The following is a 21,890-nucleotide window of genomic DNA, read 5'->3' as shown; positions in this document are numbered from 1 at the left end:
GTGCTGTCTGAAATTTGTAGTATGTCTTCTCCTGTAGTAATGACCAACTAGTGTGTGTGACTATAGTGACAGTATGAATGGTTTAATCAACAGATGTAAAACACATCATTCCACATAGGAGAAACACTTCCATGTGGAGAGAGATGTCAGGACTATTTCCCTCACCTTCAGTACAAACATATGCTTCAAACACAATGATGGAGTCAGCCCTTTGAATATGTTCTGTCTCATACTTGCAGTAAGACATCTGCTGTGGTGTTGGTAGCTGAGACAATGGTCTCTTGAGTTTGTACTTAGAGAAGCAAGGGTTCAAATCTGGTAATGACTAACTAGTGTGTGTTCGACACTAGTTAAATAGCTGCAGCTCCCACAACTATTTAATGCACTTTTAAGGTACGCATTTGCCTTGCCACAAAAGATGAGGTTACCACTTCAATTATGTTCTTTCTCACAGTTGTCCTCAGACTTTTCCTGTGCCATGAGCAGATAATACATAGTTCTCTGGAGTGTGTACTTAGGTAGAGGTTCAAACTCAGCTGTGACTAATTAGTGTGAGTGTGTGTGTGTGTGTGTGTGTGTGTGTGTGTGTGTGTGTGTGTGTGTGTTTGTGTGTGTGTGTGCGCTTGTGTGTGTGTGTGTGTGTGTGTGTGTGTGTGTGTGTGTGTGTGTGTGTGTGTGTGTGTGTGTGTGTTAATGTGTTAATGTGTGAATATAGTATGAGGTAGGACTGGCTTGTCTAACAGATCTAATATGTGCACTTCCCCTCACTGGAAACATTTACACAGAGAGAGGGTTCCCACAACTATTTAACTCTCTTTTTATACCAACCTTTGCCTTGCCACTTAAGGACAAGGTCATCCCGTGAAATATGTTCTGTCTCACAGATGTACTTAGACTTCTCCTGTGCCTTGACCACATAATACACAGGTCTCTGAACTGTGGACTTTGATAGACAGGTGTTCAAAATGGGCAATGTATTAAATAAGGTATGTGTGTAAAACAAAAGTGACAGACAGAACTACATTACCCAACAGATATGGTTGACTCACACTAGTGTCAACACTGACATGCCTGAAGGATTTTGATCCCTCAACATACATTTTAGAGGATATAATATACAGATCTAGGTAGTAGGTTCATCAACAGATGTGATGTGGTTAAATCAGTGTTGTGTGAACACTGGGATGGCTACATCATTTTCATATCTCATAAATATTTTATGCAACTCATACTGCTGCTAATGCATCATGATGTAATCGTCTAAAGTGTTTGCTTTCTGACAGCTGTCACAATGATGTATTCTTTGGCATCAGCAGTTATTGTGCAGTCCTATAGTATTGTGGATTTGAAACAAGTAATGCATTGTGAATGACAACAGTGACAAACAGCTTACATATCAGATGGTGACATAAAAAAACACACTACTCTGAACACTAACAGGGATAATGATTGCTGAGTCAGAGAAGACATTCTAGGGGAGGCTTAACCATTGCAATAGACTGCTGATGTAATCCCATCAAGTGTGGGCTTCATGAGATGTCAGGTACATTTCTGTCTGTGGCATCCTAGGTTTGCAGGTGTTTGTGAAGGTGTAACTACTGAGTGTATAACAGACTGGTAATATTCAGGATTGTAGTTATGCATCTGTTCCAGTAAATTACAGCATAATCTTCAGATAACATGCTGTTCAAAGGGACATTCCATTTCTGTGACAGGTTCTGCTGGACTGCACCACATAATGATCTGGGATTGATTAACTATTCCAATTCCTACACTTCCCAACATGGATGTTGCCACCACAACTGTTATTATCATTTCCAGTATCATAGGTTCATAGGTTCATACTAGGCTATCTGCCCTGGGGCAATTACAAGCCTAGCCCGATTTTGTTTGGCTTATGCCACCCCTTGATTTGAGTATATTGTGCCCTTTTTAAGGTTTAGTTTACTGTGCCTCTGTCTAATAGTGACACGGAAGTAATCCCCGGGACAAACCTACGACCCCCCATCCACTCATCAAGACTCTTCTTGAAGAGATTCAGTGAGGTGCTCTGCCTAACATGAATTGGAATTCTATTCCAGAGCAAAAGGAGCCTCTGGGTTATGAATCTGTCCCATCAGCAAGTTCTATTTATTTCTGTGCTGAGGTTCAAGTCCCACGAGCATGTGGCTCTAAGGGATTTAGATTTACTGAGGTGGAGCATGTCCATTAATTCTGGATTGGACATAGCTTTATATGTCAGGCATAGATCGCCTCAAAGTAGGCAGTATGCAACTGAGTAGAGCTGGAGTTTTTTTTAACCGAGCAGCATATGGCATCTACTTGAGTCCCTTGATCCTCTTGGTGAGGTACTTTTGGGGTCTTTCTAATTGCTGCAGGTGTCGGGTAAGGTATATCCCAAAAGGGACATTATATTCTATGATAGGCCTGATGAGGGATGAATAAAGGGGCACGATTACCTCTCTTGATCTAGATGTGAATCCTTTCATGATGAGGTGGGCTATGTAGAAGGCCTTTCTAACCACTTTGGCAATGTGGTTGTCAAAGGAGAGATTGCTATCAACTTGGGTCCCCAGATCCCTAATTACTTTCTCTGTACTTAATGGGTTACCGCCTATGTGGTAATTTGTGGGCACATTGTATTTGCCAAAGGGTATGACTATACACTTTTTGGCATTTAGCTTTAGACCATGGCTCTGGCACCAGTTATCCATCTCTGTGAGACCTTTTTGAAGGATGTTTGTGTCAGCTGGAGAGTCGATTATGGCACCCAGTTTGCAGTCATCTGCGAACTTGGTGAGCCATAGTCCTCCCACATTGGCCTGTACCTCGGAAAAGTAAATACCGAACAAGAGAGGTCCCAGGACAGAACCTTGTGGGATGCCACTTGTGACCGGTTTAGAGTCTGACATGGCTCCAGCAACTCTCACTCTGTGGGTTCTATCTTTGAGCCAGTTTGTGACCAATCTTGTGACATAGGGGTTTATATTTAAGCTGGATAGCTTATCTATGATGCCCAAGTGGGGTATTGTGTCAAATGCCTTTGCTAGGTCCAGATAGGCTGTGTGGACTACCTTCCCTTCATCTATGGCTTTGGTGATTGTTTCAAAGAAGTTGACCAGGTTCAAAAGGCAGGATCTGCCCTTGACGAAGCCGAATTGGGTAGGATCTAGTGTCTGTAGGTCCCCAATGTCTTTGTTTATGAGCTCCATGATGATCCTCTCCATAGCCTTGCAGACTAGGCTAGTCAGGCTTATGGGGCGATAGTTTCCAGGGTCCATAGAGGCTCCACCTTTGTGGAGTGGGATCACTGTTGCTGTACGCCATTCTGTGGGCACATATCCTGTAGTGAGGCTGAGATTGTACAGCTGTTTTATTTGAGAGGTTAGTTCTTCTTGGAGTTCATGTAGGACGCAACCCGAGACGCCATCTGGTCCCATGGAAGCAGTGTTTTTTGCTTTGGAGAGGGCAGTCTTCATCGGAGCATCAGAGATGTTTGGGAGGCAGCCCTCTGCCGGGATAGATGCTTGCTCTTTTGGGGTGGAGGGGGTGGAGAAGTTTGCACTGAATCTGTCTGCCAGGATATTGGCGATGTCTGTGGGTTCAGTGTATTTTTTGTCGTTTAGACTCAACTCAGAACATGTCTGGGAGTTGCATCCCAGGTTCCTAACATAACTGAAAAAAGCCTTATGATTGTCTTTAGTGTCCTGTGCAATTTTTCTCTCGAAGCTGGCCTTGGAGGATTTTATGAGGGATCGTAATTTTTTGCTAGTACTGATCAGAGCTGCCTTCCCTATTAGGGATTTTGCTCTATCATGTAGTAGCTTCCTCCTTCTGTTGTACTAGCTTCCTCCTTCTGTTGTACAGTTTATTTATAGCTAGGGTCCACCAGACTGGATGCCTGCCTTTGGATGACTGGGTCTTGGTTTTGTTTGGGATAGCATGATCCATGCATTCCTGGAGATGTCCGTAGAATGCGTTTATATAGGATTCTGCAGTTTGGGCTGTAGTTTCCACTGGCCCTGGGGCCTTGAAGGATTCCACTTCAGCTTTGAGAAGTGAGAAGTTCGCTTTTGAGAAGTTTTTCACTGTGGTTTTCTGGGTTGGGGGTGGGGTCGGGATGTGGATATCCAGTGAAATTAATTTATGGTCTGATCTTACCAATGAGGGATATACTTCTGGTATGGAGCATAGAGTACCCATGTTGGTAATGATCAGGTCTAGTATGTTATCCCCTCTTGTGGGAGTGTTGACTAGTTGTTCCATAGCATTTGAGTTTATAATTTCCAGGAACCTTTGGGCTAAGGTGCTGGGGCTTGAGTAGTGCTCCCAGTCTATGTTTGGGTAGATGAAGTCGCCCAATATAATGGTGTTTGAGAGATCATCATGTTCTCCAATGTTTTCAGGAAAGCCAAGTGGGATTCCTGACTTTGAGAGGGTGGCCTGTAGGATGCTATAAACTGAAAAACAGTCCTGCCCACTGTTAGTTGCACATGGATGATCTCCAATACTTCGTGCAATGCCACTAACCTGGAGGTGTGGATATCCTTGATAAATATGGAAACTCCCCCTCCTTTTGTGGTTCGGTCCGGGTTTTGGGGCCGAAAAGCATGATATGAGGTATAACCTGGTAGTGCTGGGGTGCTCTCTGGAGCCTTGAACCAGGTTTCTGTCACTACACAGATATCGATGTTCTCCATACTGAGGAGAGCTTAGAGTGCGTGCATCTTGAAGTTAAGACTTCTGGCGTTTAGCAGCATTACCCTTAGTTTCTTGTTCCTTGTGCTGTCTATGGAGGTGGGTTTGACTTTTGAGCCTTGCCTAAAAAAGGCACTATGGGGGTGGCAAGAGTCTTTGCCAATATCCGAAAGCCCAGTGGTGACAGGTGCAAGCCGTCCCTAGCGAAGCAACCTGGCTTGTTGAGCATGTCATCCCAGGCTGACAGACACTGGATCTCCTTTGAATGACACCAACATTTTAGCCAATTGTTAAAATCGATCATTTTGTCTTTGTACTGTGGCATCATTCTAGGTGATGGTAAGATGCTGCTCAAGGTCAGGGTAATACCGGCCTGGGCTACATGATCAGAGAGCTCCTCTATGTCTCTTTTCATGTAGTCCAGGGAGGTACATCTCAGGTCATTCACACCAGCATGTACGATGACTGAGTCATATTTGTATTTGCTTTGGAGTGACCTGAGTGCTTGCGTTATGTGGCGGATCCTAGCGCCCGACAGGCAGCTCACTGTGACCTTCTCTTTGTTCAGCCTGGTGAGCAGGACGTCAGTGTGTCTGACAATAGAGTCACCTATTACAAGAGTATCAGGTGTGTTATTCAGCCTTAAGGGCTGTGGCTGCTTGGCACACTGACTTTGTGGGCTATGTGTTGTGCGTGTTTTGTTTTGGGGTAGCGTTTGCTTGGATGTCTGCTTTGGAGGTCTCTGTTGCTTAGGTAGATTTTTATTTAGATCCTCTGAGTATGTTTTTGTGTATTTATGTGTTTGATTCGCTGATGTGGTGGGACTATGTGATACTGGAATTGTGTTGTGTGAGGTTACCTTCTCCTCCTGACTGGTTTCACCAGTTTTGAGATGAGAGAGCTCAGCCTCCAGTTTGGCTATATAGTTGCATCTCTCATATATTTGAACCTGTTTGGAGGAGGAGAGGGTTGTCCATGTACATGAGACAGTTGTAATATTGCCTCAAAATTCCCAGATTCACCAGCTGGACTGGAGAGGAAACCATTGACTGACCTTTGGACATGCTAGAGTAATATAGGGAAACTGAATTAAGACGGACCAATAGGGGTCAAGGTAATCATAGAGAGTATAAGAGTAAGTAGTGCTTATGGTTTAATAGTGCTAACTTGTTAGATTACTTATTTGGACCAGTGAAGGGTCTTAGAATGAGAATATGGTGTTTAATTTGAGAGATAGAGCAGTTCTAAGGGAAAAAGTGAAGAACAGACTTCGTGGAGCCAGGAATAGCTTAAACCCAATTAGGCAGCGCTGCCCGTTGTTGTGCTATGCACAAAAACGAGCAAAACCGCGCTAAAGAGGGTTTTAAGAGAGGAGATCAAGGAGTTTGGAATTGACCCAAAATGGCCAATAAAACTACAGTTTCAAGGCAGTAACCACTCCCACAGGAGCAGGCAGGCTGCTCAATGTTTATCACTGCCACTGATGAACAGAGAGACTTCCCTTTAGCCCAAGCAAAAAATGGCCTCCAAGAAACTTACAAACAGTTCAGAACAGTAAGCCTGCAACTGAACTTTTTTAAATCTCAGAAAAGTGGGAAAAAAGCAAGTTTTTTTTTTTTGTTTTTTTAAAGATAGCAGAGGTTCACAAGTATCAACAAGTTATAACAGTGCAGTAAATGACCCCACACTTGAGTGCTAGGCCAGAGACAGATAAAAATGCAAGTTTTAAGAAAAAAACGATTTTAAAAATAAGTGCAAACAGGAAATTCAGTAAACAGCTCTAGGTTGTGTTCTAAATACAGTTACCAATGCAGAAATCAAGTTTAACAAGCCAGAAAATGCTCAAAGTAGGCGGCTATGCAGAAAAACTTAGCAAATAATCTGAAGAAAAATACTTAAAATCTCAAAAGTGGCTCCTTTCTTCTCTCAGCATTTTCTCCTCTTGGTGGGTGTTTCCCCAACAGCCAACAAGTCTGAAAAGACACCAAAACCACGAGGCAATCTGGTTTTAAGAGCGGGAGATCAAGGAGTTTGGAATTGACCCAAAATGGCCAATAAAACTACAGTTTCAAGGCAGTAAACACTCCCACAATCAATCAATGATTGTCTAGGAATTTTGTCTAGTGTCGCTCATTATTTTCAATAGTTTTCTTTCTGATAGTTCCCATTACCCCTGCGTTGTTACTGCAGTACATAGAAAGACACAGGAGTGTGTTCACTTGTGTTACCTGCACGTTTGTTCACATATCACAATTGATTCATTTGGAGTATTTATACTACCTGTGTTTTATGTTCCACAATGCTGTGACAATGCTACTAAAATTCCTACATGTCCACTGCCTGTATCAAATGCAATGTCCTACTGTATCAGGTTTTATTGTGCATTGTTATCGGAACTCTCTGTCTATGAATTTCAGGAACATCCCTGAGTTTGATTCTAATTTTAGCTCATTTCCTCTTAATCCCATTTAAGAATGGGTGACCTTTGGAGAAAGGTTATGTATTTTACAGGTATCAACCATATACAGTCACGCACATGCATACCATTACATCATACTCTCAACCATAAAAAGCACATTACTCACTGAAAGATACACACACACACACACACACACACACACACACACACACACACACACACACACATAGAAATTTACTGCACTGCATTTGTCATCTAGATTGTCAATCTGAGAAGGGTGGTGATGCTAAAGTTTGCAATGTTCATATTCTCCCATTAGAATGCACTGGTAAAGCACAACTATTTGCAGTGTACACTTATGCATTGTGTACACTGCCATGTACAAACCTTGTAAAGCATGGATTCTATTAATCTCCATTCTACACAAGAATCCTTGCAAATCACCTGTCAAGATCTTTCTTAGCATAGGCCCTTCCCAGAGACTACTGCATTTAGATGCAGCTTTGAGAACCACTGCTGCTCAGCAGATTGGCTTCTCTACTTAAAAATGAGGAGTCTGTGAACTGAGATCCTTTACATAATACACATAGGTCACCTACATAAAAGAAAGGTATTAAGGAATTGAGATCCCTTTAAGTAATAGACATAGCTTCCCTACTAAAAAGAGAGGAATCAATGAATTGAGATCTCTTTACATAATAGACATGGCTTCCCTACTTAAAAGAGAGGTGTCTATGAATTGAGATCCCTTTATGTAATACACATAGCTTCCTCTACTTAAAAGAGAGGTGTCTATGAATTGAAATCCCTTTACGTGATACACATAGCTTCCCTACTTAAACAAGAGGTGTCTGAGAATTGAGATCCCTTTACATGATACACATAGCTTCCCTAATTAAATGAGAGGTGTCTGAGAATTGAGATCCCTTTACATGATACACATAGCTTCCCTAATGAAAAGATAGGTAACTATGAATTGAGATCCTTTTACATCATACATATAGCTTCCCTACGGAAAAGGGAGGTGTCTATGAACTGAGATTCCTTTACATAATACACATAGCTTCCCTACTTAATAGAAAGGTGCCTGTGAACTGAGATCCTTTTAAGTAATACACATTGCTTTTCTACTTAAAAGAGAGGTGTCTATGAACTGAGATCCCTTTAAGTAATACACAAAACCACCTGTGAAGCTTTACATATTATGCAAGCTATATGTAAATTCAGCCATAATCTTCATTAATGGGTCAGGGATCATTCAAGGCCATTCCTCGGTTTACCCTTCAACTCTCTTTTTGCTTACTTTATTATCTGTATAATCTACTCTGTTCCCTTAACTTTTCTCTTTTCTGTTCTTTTCTTATTCACTGGAGAGAGATATGAGTATTAAAGATAACAGAAAGTTATTGTCTTCCATGCCGAGCATATTCTCATCCACACATTTTTCTTTCCAGTTCTATTTCCTCTAAAACTAAGTTCCCATTTGTATTCCATCTGTATTCTCTCACACATTCTTCTCTTTTGGGAAACTTGCTAAGTTTTCTTTTGACAGTTGCCCCTACTCCTATCATCTTAGTAGAATTAGCCACCACTTCCTACAACATGTGATGTGCTTCTAGTTTACCCTCCAGGCCTGAAGAGTAACAGCACTTGAAACAATGCATGATATTAGTACCATAAAGATTCCAGTGCTTTCTTAATGCTATATATGATAGGCATTTTCACACATAAACCCATTCTATTAAATTTCTCAAACAGCTGACACTGGATTGAGCCATCATGTACTGTGATGATACTAACAAGTCACTAAAATAAAATATACAATAAAGTATATATAATTAGCTTGTTATAGAACTTTCAAGCCCCTTATCACTTAAGATTAAATACTTTTTTTACCTAAGACAATATGTAACCAGAAGAATAAACCTAGCATACTGAATGAAGTACGTTTAATTCTCTGATGTACAATTTACATAAAGTGTTGGAAAGATAATATGCTTTAAGTCTATAATATCAGATAGGCAGCTATGCAGAGGAAATCAGGTTCACAGCATGTACTGTTTAAAATGAAAATTGAAAAGGGAAAAAAGTCTCTCAGGGCAGAACAGGTACGCTTTCTGTTTTTCCTAGATGAAAGGAACTAAAAGTCCATTAACAGTATTTTTTTTATCAGAGTCTATGATTGATTTTATAGAGATAAAAGCACAACTACACAAAAGTATAGGCAATTCTCTTATTATTTAACTGCTTGCCATTCATATTATAGTACACTTCTAACAGCATGTTATAAACTTTGATGTGGTGTGTGTGTGTGTGTGTGTGTGTGTGTGTGTGTGTGTGTGTGTATGTGTGCTATGTTGTGCGTGCGCGTGTGCTGTGTATGTGTGTGTGTGTGTGTGTGTGTGTGTGTGTGTGTGTGCGCGCACGCGTGCATCAGATAACTTTCTTATGTAGCAAAACATCTATTTTAAAGTAACACTATAGCAGCATAAAGTCACTCCCATCTTTATTAATTAGTATACATATGTATATATATATATAATTATCTTCTATTTTCATTAATTAGAATATATTATATATATTTTCATTAATTAGTGTGTATATATATATATATATATATATATATAGAGAGAGAGAGAGAGAGACATACACACACACACACACACACACACACACACACACACACACACACACACACACACACACACACACACACAAAGAGAGAGAGATAAATATGTTCTAATTTATCATTGTAATTCTTTGTTATCCATTAACTGACATGCAGTACTTTATTTAAGGGCAGTTATTTTACTACAATTAAAACAATATTTGATAGATCTTTGATGTTAGCTAAAAGTGCTTTTCACAGCACCCCCAATGTGAATCATCACTCAATCCTGTATTTAATAAAGATGCTTTATGAACTGTTCATTAAATTACCTGTAAAACCATTTAAACTAAACAGTTCATTAAATTACTATTAAAATCAAAATTGCAAACCCATCTTATTTTAGTTATTGAGAAAAACACAGTTCATAGATAGAACAAAGCTTTACATTAATCATTCTTTTAGTCAATAAATCAAAAATACAGCTCATAGCAAAGTTCTTAGACTGGCTATTAAAGGAATCCATTAGTCAGCTGCCACTACTATGTGAGGAATCCTGGCAGTTTCTAACTAGGACTAATGAAATACCTTTTGAGGAGAATTGCTTTTTTTGCTACTATTGATGTTCTGAACCTTTATTCAGTGAACTCACATAATACTGGAGTCAAATGGTTCAAGGACATTTTATTTGAGATTGGTGAGTTAATGAATGACAGGGTAAAATGAGTATCCACGCTTATGGAGGTGGTTCTGAAGAATATATATTTTTTTATTTTTTGGAAGGTCAGTTCTTTAAGCAGGTAACAGGAGTGGCAATGGGGGCAGCTTGTGCTCCCAGTTTTGTTAATTTGGTTATTGCCCAATGGGAAGCACAATATGTGTTTAATAGTGAATTTAAAGGCTGTTGGGCCTTTTATACACATTACCTGGATGATATATTTTTAATTTGAACTAAAATAAAAGAGAGATTATTTGAATTTTTTTTGTATTTAAATAACACAACTGAATTTTTAAAGTTTTCTTATGTGTATGATGACAAAAAAAATTCATTTTTAGATACAATGTTGGAAAAAAGTATGCATAATTTTTCAGCCAATATTTTTAGACAGCCAACTTTTTTTAATTCATATTTGCATTTTACCAGTTGACACCCCAAACATCAGAAGAAGGCAGTGGTGAAGGGGCAACTGGTCAGGTTGGCTAGGATGGTCACTGACATAGAAGCAGTTTATAAAGAGTGTGACTATATCTAAGAGATGTTTGAAAGAAGGGGATGCAGTGGTCTGGAAGAGAGAACAAGCTTTTTAATATGACTCTGTCATTGTCCATGTTGGTGTGAATGACCTGAGACATACCTCCCTGGACTACATGAAAAGGGACATGGAGGAGCTCTCCGATCTTGTAGCCCAGGCAGGTATGACCCTAGACCTGAGTAGCATCCTGCCATCACCCAGAATGATACCACAGTACAACGACAAAATGATTGACTTTAACAATTAGCTAAGCTTCTGGTGTCATTCTAAGGGAATCCAGTACCTGTCTGCCTGGGATGACATGATCGACAGACCATGCTGCTTTGCCAGATATGGCCTGCACCTGTCGCCCTTGGGATTTCAGATACTGGCAAAGGCTCTTGCCACCCCTATAGTGCCTTTTTTAGGCAAGGTTCAAATGACAAATTCACCACTGTAACAGGTACAAGCAAGCAAAATCTGAGGGTAATGCTACTCAATGCTAGAAGTCTAAACCTCAAAATGCACTCACTCGAGGCACTCCTTAAAATGGAGAACATTGACATCTGTGCAGTGACAGAGACCTAGCTCAAAGCTCCAGAGAACACCCCTGCATTACCAGGCTATAATTCATACCACACCTTTTGGCCACCAAACCCGGACCGAAACACTAAAGGTGGAGGCGTGTCCATATTCATTAAGGATATCCACACCTCCAAGCTGGTTGCACAGCATAATGCATCTGAGATTACCCAAGTTCAACTAACTTTGGGCAAAACCGCAATCCAGATTGTAGCTTGCTACAGATTCCCCACCATGCCCCAGGATTCCCACTCCTCTTTTCTTGATACACTGGAAAATGTTAAGGTACAACCCAACACTCTAATAATGGGTGATTTCAACTACCCTACCATTAACTGGGAAAACTACTCATATACCAACTCTTTTTCTCAAAGTTTTCTGGAAATCATCAGTTCCAACGACTTGGATCAACTTATCCACACCCCCACCAGGGGCAGCAATATCCTAGACCTGGTCATCACCAACATGGGTGACCAGTGTTCCACACCAGAGGTCAGCTCCTCGTTGGTCTGATCCGACCACAAGCTAATCACCCTAGACATCCACATCCCGCTCCCACCCCCCATTAGGAAAACAACCATAAAAAAATTTCTCCAAAGCCAACTTTACAATTCTTAAAACAGAAGTGGCAAACTTCACGACACCCATGCAGATGGACAATAGAGGTACAACTGCTGAATCCTACACAAATGCACTTTATAAGCACTTACACGAGTGCATGGATCATGCTATCCCTAACAGAACTAGATGCTATCCTCCAAAAAAAGGAAGTCAGTCTGGTGGTCTTCTGCCATAAACAAACTCTACAACAGAAGAAAGAAACTGTTGCAAAAAAGAGTAAAATCCCATGATTGGAAGAACTCCCTGGTCAGCCTCAGTAAGAAGCTGAGATCCCTCATAAAATCCTCCAAAGCTAGTTATGAAAACAAAATTGCCGCTGATTATAAAGACAACCACAAAGCATTCTATAGCTATGTCAGGAATCTCAATGGCAACACTCAGATCTGCTCTGAGTTACAGCACCATGACAGTAAATATACAGATCCAACTGATATTGCCAACATCCTGGCAGATAGGTTCAGTGCTAACTTTACCCCCCCTCTCACTCCCTAAAGGGCCCATCATTATACCAGAAGAATGCAAAGTTCCTGTAATCGCACAGGTAAAAACCTCACTCTCCAAAGCCAAGAACACAGCATCCATGGGACCTGACAACATCCCAGGCTGCCTTCTACATGAACTACAGAATGAACTGGAACCCCACTTAAGTACCATGTTCAATCATAGCTTCACCTCAGGTTTTGTGCCCATTGAATGTCTCACTGCAATGGTTATCCCACTCCACAAAGGGGGGGGGCCACAACAGACCACGGGAACTACCGCCCCATTAGCCTGATGAGCCTGGTTTGCAAGGCCATGGAACGTATTATCATGGAACTCATAAACAAAGACATTGGAGATCTCCAAACTCTCAACCCCACACAGTTTGGGTTTGTAAAAGGCAGATCATGTCTCCTAAATCTGATAGACTTCTTTGATGTAGTCACCAAAGCCATAGATGAGGGTATGGTGGTTCACACAGCCTATCTAGATCTTGCCAAGGTGTTCAACACCATCCCCCACTCTGGAATTACAGATAAACTCACTAAACTAGGTATAAATCCCTATGTCACAAGATGGTTTGCCAACTGGCTTACTGACGGAACCCACACTGTGAAAGTAGCAGACTCCAAATCAGACTTCAGACCAGTGATAAGTGGAGTACCACAGGGTTCAGTCCTGGGTTCTCTCCTGTTTGGTATCTACTTCTCTGAAGTACAGGCTAACACAGAAGGTCTTTGGCTAACTAAATTCACAGATGACTGCAAACTAGGAGCCATAATCGAAACTCCTAAGGATGTGGACATCCTACAAAAGGGCCTCATTGAGACAGATGCCTGGTATCAAAGCCATGGTCTCAAACTCAATGCCAAAAAGTGCATTGTCATCCCCTTTGGTAAAAACTCTGTACCCATGAACTACCACATAGGCGGTAGTCTACTTAACACCAAAAGTATGATAAGAGACCTTGGGACACAGGTGGACAGTAGTCTCTCCTTTGATAATCACATTGCCCTAGTGGTCAGGAAATCCATCTACGTGGCACACCTCATCACAAAAGGTTTCTCATCTAGAAAAAACGAGGTCATTGTTTCCCTCTACTCATCACTCATTAGACCCATTATAGAGTACAACGCCCCTTTTGGTATATACTTCACAAGACATCTACAACAACTGGAAATGCCGCAAAAATATCTCACAAAGAGGATTACTGGCCTCAAACAGATTCCTTACGCAGACCGTCTCAAAAAACTCCAGCTTTACCTCTGTCACATATCGCCTATTCAAGGGCAATCTATGCCTAACATACAAAGCTATGTCAAACCCTGAGCTGTTGGACATGCTCCACTTAAAAAAATCCCAATCCCACTGAGCTACATGCTCTAGGGACCTAAACCTTGTCACCACAATAAACAGAACATGCTAGAGGGATAAATTCCTGTCCCAGAGACTTCCCATACGCTGGAACAGACTACCTATCTATGTCAAAACAAGCTCCTCATTAACACTCTTCAAAAAAAATCTTGATGATTGGATGGGCAATAGGAAATTCACCCCGGGGATCACTTCTGTGGTTTTGCTTGACAGGGGCACAGGAAACTAATTTTCCTGGGTGTCAAAAGCCAGGGTATCTTTTTGTCTAGGCTTGTATAGGCCCTGGGGCCAATAGCCTAGTACCTACCTATGAACCTATGAACTTATGTACCATTGCCTGGGCAAGGGAATCCTGTAACATCTAGGGCTGAAATGAGAAATGTTAATTTTGAACACGTTGAACCTAATCCTGACATAGAAAGTCAGAAATTGCTTATTTCTACTTTTTCTGTAGATAGTTATGCTATTGCTAACGCATGACCTTGTATAGTTTATAGGAATGCAAGATCTTTTAAACAACTTTTAGAACAAACTAGACCACAAATTAAAAGAAATGAAGGTATGAGAAAATGTGGGAGGTACCAACAGTGCCCCTTTGTTTTAACTATCAATAGTATAATGATCAATTGTTTATAATATAACATTGTAGGACATTTTTCTTGTGACTCTAGTCAGGTAGTATATGTGGCCTGATGTTCTATGTGTCCTGCTTTTTATGTCAGGAAAATGTCCAGAAAAATAAGAGCAAGAATATATGAACATAGATTGGATATTAAAAAATCTAAGAGCACTAATGCTTTATATAGACATCTTAAGAATTGTCCTGGACATGATTTTAGAATTGTAGTGATGGAACAAGTTAAGGATGATTTGAGGGTCTATGTTAATGGAGAACATTTACTTAAAAGTGAATTTAAATGGCAACTTCTTTTCTTTTAGTTGGCTGGGATCAATGATGCAGTGTCTGTTAACTGTTTATCAAAATTGAAAATCGTATTGGTGGTTTTAGTGAATATAAGGTTTAGAGTGAATGTGATGATTAGTTCTGAGGAAGTTTCTATGTTAAGAAATGAAAGTGCTTAACTGTTCTTATTAAAGGAATGTGCATTTTCCATTTTTGTATTCTGACGTTTCCTTCCAGGCTGCCATGACAAGAATTTGTGTTTTTGAGTTCATTGTCAGTTTTTTTTTCCAGCTTAAACCTAAGAAGAATGCTGGCTCAGACTGTCTTAATTGTAGGAAATATGGGTTTTAAATAAACTATTTCTTCCAAAATCTTAATACGAAGTCTTTTTTGGCTATTGTTCTTCAATTCTTTTCTCTTAGATGTAGCAGAGTAAAGTCTGGGATCTATGAACCTCTGGTCATCTGGTGCACTGATGGCAATGTTGTCCTCAGACCATAACTCTATTACTATGTTACCACAGTTTAATGCTCTGTATATTTATCTCCAGTTGTCTGCTACCTGTTTTCTCCCGGGTTTTCTTCTTAACCCAATAAATGAATTAATGCATTTTAAATGTTTTAGATGATTAAGTTGTTGTATGAAAAAAAAATCATGGCATTGTGAGCGTTCTCACACTTCAGGACCCCAGTGCTAAGGCAAATTCAGTGTTAGTATATATGACTTCACTAAGAAGAAATGCAAAGCTGCAGGTGTTCATTCACAGAATCACACATGTTGACATTAATTTAAGACCAGTAAATGCATGCAATACAAACCACAGCTATAAACCAATGGATTTAGATTAATTTAGAATACTTTTATAGACTGCACTCAATGCATTCTGAAGTCTTGTCCAAAACTGTTAGTCAATTTACTCCATAGCTTTTCCTGAAACCCATTTCAAACACTTAAGGGCAAAAATGTTCAGAAGAAGTGCTAATGCATAAAATGAACAAGAGCTGCTCTTCTTTTGAAATACATTTAACTTATATTGTTGATGACATAAAGCAAAAATCATTTAACATCACTTCTGAAAGAAGACAGTGATCTTGAAGTCATTTCCCCACTGTTTTAAATTGTATGCTACTTTGATGACATTACTTTATGGTCTCATTTTAGCAGCTTGAACACTGCACTCATCATAAATGTTCCTTTTGTATGGCTTAAAATACATGTCATGTGTGTGGTTAAATCTACAAATCAGACACACTTGAAAAAACTTTCTAGTATTTCTGTATCATATGCACTTAGAAATAGCAACTGGTTTACAAGCTGTTACAAAACTGCCTTTTTCTAACTTTAAAAACTTGTAATGTACTTTTACCATTTTTAGCAAAGAAAACATATGATAAAGAATATTTTGCCCTATTTTTATATAATTTCTTTTATTTATTTAACATTTGTTTACCAGGATAATCTGACTGGGCAACTTGTGTCCATTTTCAACAGAGGGCCAGGGGAGAAACGCTCCATACAAAACTTACAAAAAGTTCCATGCAGTAGTTGCAAGACATTAAGACAGTAGTGCAAACAATCGCAACATCAGTCAAAGGGAAACTTTTCTCAGTTAACCACAAAAGACTTTAAAAATTAACTATTGATAAGTAACAATTACAGATTTAAAAATGATTAGAATGCAATCTGTAGTTAGAAAACATCATCAGTAAAATAAAGTACATTGATAGGGTCCAAGAATAATTGTCCCTTAGAGTAGCTTAAGGAAATAGTAACTGTGGAAGGTGTTGAAGGGGGCTAGGGTGGACCAATGCAGTTGCATAGCCAGTCATTGAGGAAGTATGACTTAAGATATTTCTTGAAAGCTGGGGTGTTGTTTTGAAGTTTCATGTCAGGAAGAAGGGTATTCCAGATTTTAGCAACTTCATTGGGGAAGAGAGATTCCCCAGAGCTATTTTTGCAAGGGACTTGTTTGATGTCAGTGAAGGATTTATGGGTGTATTGTTGGAGGAATTGTATGTTTGGTGCAGAACAGGGTAGTGTCTTCAGTGTATTGCACTATTTCTGCCTTCAAAGTTGCTAGATAGAGTCGGTTTGTAAATATGTTGAAAAAAAAGGGTTCAAGGTTAGAGCCCTGGGGTATACCTACTGTGAGTGTGAGTGGGGTGGATAGGGCATTGAGCCATTTTACAAATTTGGAGCAGTTGTCAAGGTAGCTTTTAAACCATAGCAGGGAGTGGTTGTCCATGTTAAGCTCAGAAAGGCTGGTTAAGAGCTTGTTGTGGGAGACTGTATCGAATGCCTTGGATAACTCCAGGAAGATAGCAGAGACTAGCTGACCCTGGTTTCTATGTGTTAATGGTGTTGGTGAAGTTAATTAGGGCAGTGGTGGTGGTGCTGTGCATAGGCCGGAAACCATGTTGGGTTTTAGATAATAGATTGCTGTTGAAGTGATGGGTAAGGAGCTGGCGGTGGATACATCTTTCTAGTATCTTATATAGGGGTGATAGGATTGCTAGGGGATGGTAGTTGGAGAGGTTAGTGGAGGGGCTGCCCTTGTGAAGGGGAATGATATAAGAGGTTTTTCATAAGGATGGAGTGGTGTGCTCAGTGATAGGTCTGTTTATCAGTAAGAAAATGGGTTAGGCAATGGCTCTATAGGCAAGCTGAAGGTATTCTGCTGGGAGGTTGTCTGCAGCTAGGGTGGTGGGTTTGAGTTTGGATAAGAGCATTTGGATAGCTGATGTTGGAACTGGTTTGAGTGAGAATCGGGGACTGTACTTTGGATGTATAGGAGGTTCGGGGGGATAGTGGAGTTTGTATTATTAATAAGTTTAAGTATGGAGGAGGTAAAGTAGTTATTAAAGCTGGATGCTATGTCAGAGTCAGATCCAGCAATATTGGGGGTGGTAGAGGTACGGTCGGACTGAAGAATGTTGTTCACTGCAGCCCAGAAATTTTGTGGATTGCTGCAGTGGGTTTTTTGTAGTGAAATGTAGTGATTTTGTTTGTCTGACCTAATTTGTTTTTTGCCTTATTGCACAGTTCAAGGAAGGCTTGCCTAGTTGCAGGTGTTTTGAGTTGATACCAGGTTTTCCAAGCTTTGTCCCTGTCCTTAATTAAGGATGTTGTAGATTTCTGAAGCCAAGGGGCTGGGATATTATGGATTCTAACTGTTCTAAGTGGAGCTAGATGGTTAAGGATATTTAGAAATGTGGAATTAAAGTAGTCGACTGCTAGATCGAGAGGAAGGGTTTTTATGGGAGACCAGTTGCATGCATCGAAGGCATGTAAGAAGTGAGAAATGGGGAAGTTTTTCTGTGTACTGGTTCAAAGAAGGGTTGTTGGTTTATTATTTTTAATTTTCTGTCTAAAGATAAAGTTGGGATTGTGAGCACTTAGTGAGTTGGGTAGAGTACCACACTGAAGGGCAGATTGGGAGGGATTAATGAGGATCCAATCTAGTGTGGATTTCTTCTTTGAGGTTTTGTTAAAGCAGGTGGGTAACTGCATGAGTTGGGTAAAGTTGTATAGGTTGATATGGGTAGTAGGGGTGGGAGATTGGAAGCCATTCCAGTCAATGTTAATGTCACCTAGAAGGAAGGTTTCTTGTGGCAAGGAGTGAGAAGCCTAATGGAGAACTGATTCTAAGATGGTAAAATTAGTGCCTGGGGGTATGTAAACTTCTATTAAGTTTAAATGTTTGTGCTGATTTATGAGGAGTCTTGCAGGAAGTATTCCTGCATTTTTGAAGTCTGGTGCTTCAGTTTGTAGGAGATGGATCTTTAGGTTAGTTTTGTAGAGTAAGGCAATACCGCCTCGTCTTTTTTTAATTCTGTCAACTCTATGGATGTTATATCTGGGTGGGGTTATGGAGTCATCCTTGATGTGAGGCTTGAGCCAGATTTCTGTGAGGATTATGATATCAGGGTTATGTGATGAGATTGTGCCATGTAGTTCTATTTTGTTCATAATGCTGTGAATGTTAAGATTTAGCATTAGTAGGTCAGTGGGTTGTCGGTGGAAGGGAGGTAGACAGTTATTTGTGCTGTTTGATGGTGGTGATTTTCCAGGGTTGGGGTGGATGTCACCCCCTAGTAGTAATTGACTGGTGACATTTGTTATTTGAGGTATGACTTTAGTAGGGAGTTAAGCCTAAGACTTGGTTGCCTTTTGGTTTGGGTAGTATAATATTTGGTTGTGGTGAGTTCAATATTGGATTGGTTGTAGATGGCTGGGGATATTTTGAAACAAATGTATGGGTAGGGGCTGGGGAAGGGCAGGGTGTAACAGGTTGGCTTGTTATATTGTGTGGGTACAGTGTCATAGGAGGTAGCGGCAGAGAAGATGAAAAGACTGACACATAGTGCACCTATGAGTATGGGAATTCTAAGAAATTAAATTTGTGGACAGTGAGTTTTGTTCCGGCACATTTTGAAGAGTGGGGATACTGGTTAATAGGCTTAAGAGAGAGGAGTTTAGCAGTAGGAGGTAGTAAGATAGTTGTGGGTTGGGGTATGAGGTTAGGTTGTGGACTTAATTAGAGATGAAAAATATGTTAGGGGAGGAGCTGGGTTGGTTGTGAGAGAGGAGAGGATGTGGTTAGGGGAGGAGTTGGGTTGGTTATGAGAGATAATTAGATGGGGGGGTTGTGTGGGGTCAGGTGATAATGTGGATGATAATTGTGAATGTAAAATTATACTTCAGTTTGATGACTTGGCAGTTATTTTAAAGAAATCATGTTCACAGTGAATGTAAAGTAAATCAATGAATATATTTTTGTTAAACGTGAAATATGCACTTAACATTGATGTATTCAGTACACAGTGTTTGTACATTGACAGAACATTTCTTGTTGGGAAATGGATTATTTAGACTGGCAATGAAAAATTATAGTCATCTGTTAAATTGTCAGAGTTTAGACTGACTTTATTTTCACTTGTGTTTTTAGTAAATCTGAGCAGGCTAAAAATGAAGGTTTAACAGAGGGGAAACAGGCTAGAACACAAGAGAACCAACATAAAAAGCCTTCCTATATTCTTATAAGACTCAACAAGTTATCTAGGCTCTAGCAATAAATATTTAAAAATGATGTTTAAAAAGATACTGCATCGACTGCATAGGAGACATAGTTAAATTTAGACTATGGTGCCCATAATAATAGCTCAAGGAAAATGCAGGCAGACAGGCAGTAAGGAAAAACAAATGACGAGACAGCAGAACAAAGTGTATATTCAAAGAAAAATGCTAATAAAACTTTTACAGACAAATGAGGAGCAAAGAAAGAGTAAGAGGGGGGACAGATCTATCCCAGTTTATCAAAAAACACATTGTTGAGACACATACGGTTAGAACTATATGGTTAACAATGCAGTTAATTGAAAAACTAACATAAACCCACACAACACTCCCCAACAACACAAATAATGTTCTTACAGAGAGAGCAAACCCCCCCCCCCCCTGCATACCCCAATTCCTGCTGTACTGTGATCTCAGCAGAATGGTTTGAAGTACCAAAACTGTCAACCATATGAGTTTCAACAATTTGGTCCTTGAATAAACTGACACAGACCCAACCAGAGCAAGATGATGAAAAACATGAAAACTAACAAAAGTCTTCTGGACAGTATCCGTGAAGGAAGAGATGTAGAATTTAACAAGCCCAGTATGTTGAAGTACAAATGATACTCAAAAACAAAATGCCACGGAGCGCCAATAAGTGATCCAACACCTTTGTTTCGCTAAAATTCAGCAATAGGGACAAACCAGTCCAAATAGTCAAAATGAGATATTTGCAATAAAAAACATATAAATAATCCACAGTAATATTTTCTTCAATCTTGAATATAGTGAAACAATTCTCCGTCAATGCCAATATGATAAATGTTCCCCAAGAAAACAACACACGAATGCCGGCTAAAAACTAATTTATTAGCGTAACGTCAATAAAAACTGCTTGTACCTCTCCACACAATTCCGAGGTTAAGCAGATACAATGCAGAAGTGCGTACTGATAAACAAACAAAATAAAATAATAAAACTAAACATACATTGCACAATGCATTTGAAAATGCATTTTTAAAAAATATATTAAATGCGTTATAAAATAACACAGACAAGATTGTTACGGTTAAGCTCTTTCACCCAAATCTCTTGGGCTTCTTCAGAACATCTCCATTGTGAGTTGACCGTCTTTTAAAACATCATTGGCACCAAAATCTAACTGCCTAACCTCGGAATTGTGTGGAGAGAATTGTTTTACTATATTCAAGACTGAAGAAAATATTACTGTGGATTATTTATACATTTTTTATTGCAAGTATCTCATTTTGACTATTTGGACTGGTTTGGCCTTATTGCTGAATTTTAGCGAACCAAAGGTGTTGGATCACTTATTGGCACTCTGTGGCATTTTTTTTCCAGTAAGTAGAAGTGCCAAAGGTAAAGGCTTGACCCCAGGTAGTCACCGAAGAAATAGATATGTAAGGACTCTGAAAATTGAAGTTAAACAAGGCAATTCAGCCGGAATAGCTTCGAGCTAAAATTCTAATAGATAACTATACAATAAATGTATGCGCATTGATTGGACAAAGCTGTCAGTGTCCCCAGTGTAAATTGTGTATTGTTAAAAGGAACAAATCCAGTGGTTGTAAGTATTACAAATAAAATCTACCATTTCTCCCATCCACTAAGCACAAAAAAGAAATGAAATAACATGGTGGATGATTGTCTTCCACACTATCTAATGGCAACTATAAAACTAGCTATAAAAGGTCTTAAACAGTTACTTAAAACTTAACTCTGGGCCAACAGGAATCTGAAGGCATCCTCATGTAAACAGTACAATGTATGCCCACCACTGAGTCCTTAGCAAAAAATAAAAATAAAAAAATAACCATAAAATCATTCATACACCATCTGCCTGTCCAACAATTAGACCCCTCCTCCAATACTATCATCCAAACTGCCCCCTTC

The sequence above is a fragment of the Protopterus annectens genome, chromosome 14.part0 (genome assembly GCF_019279795.1).
Source record: "Protopterus annectens isolate FY-2018-M chromosome 14.part0, PAN1.0, whole genome shotgun sequence".
Classification (NCBI taxonomy): domain Eukaryota; kingdom Metazoa; phylum Chordata; order Ceratodontiformes; family Protopteridae; genus Protopterus; species Protopterus annectens.
The sequence above is the reverse complement of the archived record's forward strand: the minus strand, read 5'-3'. Positions refer to the sequence as shown.